Consider the following 6,365-nt stretch of genomic DNA (forward strand, 5'->3'; position numbering starts at 1 on the left):
ACAAAAACAAATCAGTGACCAATATAGCCACCTTTCTTTGCAAGGACACTCAAAAGCCTGCCATCCATGGATTCTGTCAGTGTTTTGATCTGTTCACCATCAACATTGCGTGCAGCAGCAACCACAGCCTCCCAGACACTGTTCAGAGAGGTGTTCTGTTTTCCCTCCTTGTAAATCTCACATTTGATGATGGACCACAGGTTCTCAATGGGGTTCAGATCAGGTGAACAAGGAGGCCATGTCATTAGATTTTCTTCTTTTATACCCTTTCTTGCCAGCCACGCTGTGGAGTACTTGGACGCGTGTGATGGAGCATTGTCCTGCATGAAAATCATGTTTTTCTTGAAGGATGCAGACTTCTTCCTGTACCACTGCTTGAAGAAGGTGTCTTACAGAAACTGGCAGTAGGACTGGGAGTTGAGCTTGACTCCATCCTCAACCCGAAAAGGCCCCACAAGCTCATCTTTGATGATACCAGCCCAAACCAGTACTCCACCTCCACCTTGCTGGCGTCTGAGTCGGACTGGAGCTCTCTGCCCTTTACCAATCCAGCCACGGGCCCATCCATCTGGCCCATCAAGACTCACTCTGATTTCATCAGTCCATAAAACCTTAGAAAAATCAGTCTTGAGATATTTCTTGGCCCAGTCTTGACGTTTCAGCTTGTGTGTCTTGTTCAGTGGTAGTCGTCTTTCAGCCTTTCTTACCTTGGCCATGTCTCTGAGTATTGCACACCTTGTGCTTTTGGGCACTCCAGTGATGTTGCAGCTCTGAAATATGGCCAAACTGGTGGCAAGTGGCATCTTGGCAGCTGCACGCTTGACTTTTCTCAGTTCATGGGCAGTTATTTTGCGCCTTGGTTTTTCCACACGCTTCTTGTGACCCTGTTGACTATTTTGAATGAAACGCTTGATTCTTCGATGATCACGCTTCAGAAGCTTTGCAATTTTAAGAGTGCTGCATCCCTCTGCAAGATATCTCACTATTTTTTACTTTTCTGAGCCTGTCAAGTCCTTCTTTCGACCCATTTTGCCAAAGGAAAGGAAGTTGCCTAATAATTATGCACACCTGATATATGGTGTTGATGTCATTAGACCACACCCCTTCTCATTACAGAGATGCACATCACCTAATATGCTTAATTGGTAGTAGGCTTTCGAGCCTATACAGCTTGGAGTAAGACAACATGCATAAAGAGGATGATGTGGTCAAAATACTCATTTGCCTAATAATTCTGCACTCCCTGTATAATAATATAGCAGGGGCATTAATTTGTGCGTATTACAAGTTGAAAGTAAATGTGTTCTCTTGAGCACAATCTAATTTAACGCGCGTTGGGTTTACGCAACTGGAAACATCAGATAAAGGATTAGGGATAAAAAAAAGTTGCACAAAACACAACATAAATACATTAAAATATACTGTTATACTCATATATATACTATCTGATAAAAAGTATTCACATAAATATTTAAAAAAAGTTATATGGGTCAATAGGCAGATGGTATATGGTCATGCATTTTACTGCAAATGGCCATAATATATATATATTTATAAATAATAATTCTATAATGATATTTAATAATGTGTTTTATTGTAAATATTGCACATTCCAATGTTCTTTATATAGGGGAAAATGTTATTTTCTACATATATCTATATATACCTATACCTGTATATGTATTCATATATATATATATATATATATATATTACATTAACATTATCAGATATATGTAGAAATATATATTTAATAATAAAAATTAAAACATTTTCTATGTGAAGAACATAAGAATGTAAAACATGCGTATCACGGGGCAGGGGAATGTCCTGGCAGCAGTCATGCTAAGACATAATATGAGAAAATGCCGGTGAGAGACAGCTAATCCACCATTTTTTTATACCATTCATCACTATCAATAGTACCTCTGAGTCTGTTAATGTCTTCTGCATCAATTGATACAGAATTTGCTGTGCTGATGAACCGCAAACCCCTGATCTGGACCTTTGAGGCAGCGGCCTATAAAAAAGTCCTTGGCACACACAGGTTATCCGGGTAATACAACCATAACTTGGTTGCATCAATATAGATTAACAAAGAAGGCAAGCCTAACCCATATATACTTCCTGCGGTAGCAGAATATGGAGATTGACAGATGGGAAAATAAGCTTTTGCAACTTCTTCAAGACTTGGAATGGCAGCTAATTAAAGTGTTTTCAAAGGTGATTGAAGTTGATGGTGGGTCAATGCAAGGTACAAAACCTATAAATGGTGTGTGCATTGAGCAAGTTACATGTGAAATCTCTGATAAGGGCAGGGCCGTCTTTAACACAGGGCAAAAGGGGCAGCTGCCCAGGGTTTTTTGTTCATGCCAGACTGCTGATGTCATGTGACATGGGGGACACACACAGTCAGTCCTAATACTGTCACAGTCAAAGGTTCTCTGCTTATATTTATTTGTGAGAAACTGTGCCAGACCATGCCGGTGCCATGTGACATGCCAAGCTAGTGCCATGTGCTGTTTTAGATGTGCACTGTGCAGCACTGAATGCTAAGCCCTATCTCGGCATCCAGCCAATCTCAGTGCATCAGAAAAAGTAACTGCTGGGGTTACCACTGTTACCAGGTAATTGCTCTTGTGGTGGGGATTGCTTCTGGGTAGAGCTGACTATAGGCGCATGCAGCAGAAAGCTGGAGCGGCAGGCTCGTGAGGATTTGAGCATCTGTGCAGCTGCACACACTGCTGTCTTCACTCTTAAGGCTGTGTGACTCGTCTCACACTGTATCCATGCAGTCTTGGACAGACAGCATCCAGTCTGCTGGTCCCCTTAGCCCTGCTCTGTAGAAAGGTGACAGTGCTTTGTAGAAAGGTGTCAGTGAGAAGAATAAGTGAGTGCACATATGTATCTCCCCCATGCAACATTGTCTAGTGCAAGGTGAGAGGGAACTTGTTCCTAGCAAAGAAGTGACATGTGCTGCTGTGGCTGATGTATAATGTCATGCTGATACTTCACACATTAAGGTAAGGTTTATTTTTATAGTTTGTTTTCTCTCTGTCTCAGATAGAGTTCTGCTGTTCCAGTCAGTAAACTTATATTTGTCTGCACCTCCATGTTTCCTCCTCAGTCTTTACCTTGCTTTGCTCCTGTTGGCTGCCCTAAATCTCTTTAACCAGCTAACCTCACACCAAAATCACATTTAAAAGCATAGTAAATTAATCCACAGTAGAGGAATTTATATATTTATTTACTTATTAGTACTGCTTAGGTCCAGTTTCACATATTGCAATTTATTTAATTTTTTTAAATGATTAGCCCATCAGTGGATGATCCACTGCTGAGCTAATTATTTAATTTTTTTTAATAAAATAATTTGATTTAGTTGTTTTTTGGGATGTTGGGGTGGAGAGCAAAATTGTATGGGGGGGCAAGAAAATGTTTGCCCAAGGTCCAGTCAATATTAAAGACGGCCCTGGATAAGGTGGGTGCCGTAGCTAGCGATCATGCCACTATAGTTTATACAGTGGGTGAGACTCCTCCAGCTGGATCCCCTGCTGACATAGTTATCAGATCCTCTAGTCTGCTTGTGACTGTCGGTGATACAGGAAATTCCCTAAACACACTCAAATTAAGGATCACAGGATTTGCAATGATCCTCAATTCTGGAGAGCTGCAACCTACTGGAGGACAAGTTGCCTACTCAATTGTACAGGATACTTACCCTTGGTGAGGGAGGACTGGTAGAAAGGAGCTTATTTGTAATGCTGTGATCTTATAGCCCAGAGAACAGATGTATGTATCAAAGCTCAGGTGACCAGATGAAAGAAATCAAGTTTCCTTGGCATCAAAGACTTATTTGAACACAAAAAGAGAGACAAGAAGAGCGCCTCCTAGTGTAGCCAATACAGTAGATAGATTTATAAATAGTGGAAAAAAGGATACTCACATATCCCAAAGGCAAAGATAATGACTAGGTATACAGGCTGAGAACTCACAGTGTCCCAGTGCACTGCACTTGGACGTGGGCTGCTCCTTTCGATTACCAGATATGGAACAAGGAATCTAAAAATAAGCAAATGAAAAGGGTGCCTCCTAGTGCAGACAAACAAAATGATATCATTCCAGCGATGCCCCAATGGAAAAATCAATAGCACATAAAATAGCGTTGTATTTTGTGTATATGATTGTTTGAAATATTAGCTATTTGATGTGTAAAGCACTGTGTTATGTTATGTCTTGATCACATATTCTATTTCAATATTCTACATTCTAGATACTTGTTATGCAGAGCATATTGCTGGATATGTATCAAAGCGTCAACTATATTGCATTCGCGGGTGTCAATACGCTCGCCTAACATCACCAAACATCACGGCCGCGTATCTAAATATGATCTCCATATATATAAATAGAGCCATCAAAAACACATGCACCAAGTACGTGGCAATGAGTATCGGACTGTTGTTAACTAACAGTCATCGATGACGCTGCTATTCGTGTTTTTCCCAACTTTATTTATACCATTTCACTAAATGCCGCCACTATACTAAAATGTTTAACTCCTATCCCGCCACCGCTGCAACCTAAATAAAATTATTAACCCGTATCCCGCCACTCCCTGACACCAAAGCAACCTAAATAAAGTTATTAACCCCTATCCCTCTGCTCCCCGACACCACCGCAACCTAAATAAACTGATTGAAATCTTTCAGCCAATAGGAATGCAAGGGACGCCATCTTTGATGGCGTCACTTGCATTGAAGTTCCAGTGTACGGCGGCGACCGTATGAAGAGGATGCTCAGTGCCAGATGTCTTCAGGATGGATAATAATATTTAATAATTATTATTAATATTTTTTATTATTTTATATTTAATATGTCAATAAAATACAGATGGTATAAAGTCCATCTACCTAGGCCTATCCCATGCATTTTTTTCTATATGGGTCAGTGCATGGTGCAAGAAAGGACAAGGGGCTGGTGAGTGGAGCTAAATAATGGGAAGCAGCATGGTAGCAGAATGTGTGAGAGGAAAGGAGAGGTGAGAGGCTGAGGTGCATCTATATTACAAATCAGGTCACTACTTTTATTACTAAAGGACAAAGCTCCTGTGGAACATTTCAGCTTTATAAGCTGTAACTTTTTCTGTTATGTTTATTTTTCAGCTGATCTCACTATATGCTGCTGCTACTGTTTAAAGTGCTTAGATGACATTTGCAGTCTAAATTCTTATTCTGCTAAAGTAGATAGTTACCACGTTTTCCTGCAGGACACCACAACTGATACAAACCTGTTAGTAAGGTTTTAATGGAGGAACATGCTTATGCTGATCTTTGCTTCACATATCTTAGTACTTCTGGCTTCTCTATGAATCTTTCTACATTTGTTAATATTGATGTATTTTCCTGTCTGTCTCCAAAATGTAATGACATCCTGGCTAATATATCTAATTCACAAACATTTATTATCATACTTTAGAGATTATGACTGATTGTACTATACATACTCAGAAAGATCACACACAGATGCTGTATAAATGAAAAGTTATCTTCAAGGAACCATCAAAAACGAATATGTATAATAGTTTATAATTTTGATTCCTAGTTTATAATCATAGTTTTCAAGCCTGCTTTACTGCATCAAACTCACCTTCTAAATTCCCAACCATTCCCGGTGTTGAATATGAACATGCACAGTCCAGACAGCCACCACTGTGCTGCTCCACTGGCTTTACACGCTAATCAAACTAAAGCTAGTACGTCATTTAAAACCACAGTAGTGCCAAACAGGGAGGTGCGACATAACACAACACTCCCTATAATGAAATGCATGGAAGTGTCATTTGCATTAAGTCTAAATCTGCAATGGATCCTGTTCATCTGTTCATCAAGAAAAAAGAGATATTAAAGTCTTGGGGGCCTATTTATCAAAGCGTCAACTATGTTGCATTCGCTGGCGTCAATATGCTCGCCAGACATCGCTGCCGCGGACCTGAATACGATCTCCTTATTTATCAAAAAACAGTTCCCAAATGATAGACAGCACACACCTGATGCTCGTGGTAGAGGGCCACTGCAAACACCTCTCTGTAGACTGTAAAAAAACAATTTCCACAGCACCAATGAATCAGAAAAAAAGTTTAACAAACTTGTCTTTTATTAATCCATTTTCAGCTTATACAAAGCACTGGCACACAGCAGCATAAAGCGACGTTTTGGGCTGTTAACCCTTACTCATGCTCATAAGAAAAAGGGCGAAACCTGGAAGTCTTAGAGAGATGAGCGATGCCTCCAATATAGCTCTCTACTTAGATGAGGTGATCTAAAATGATCCTCCAACAATGAGGGATATCTCAGAGGATCATTT

The sequence above is a fragment of the Bombina bombina genome, chromosome 2 (assembly GCF_027579735.1).
Source record: "Bombina bombina isolate aBomBom1 chromosome 2, aBomBom1.pri, whole genome shotgun sequence".
NCBI lineage: Eukaryota > Metazoa > Chordata > Amphibia > Anura > Bombinatoridae > Bombina > Bombina bombina.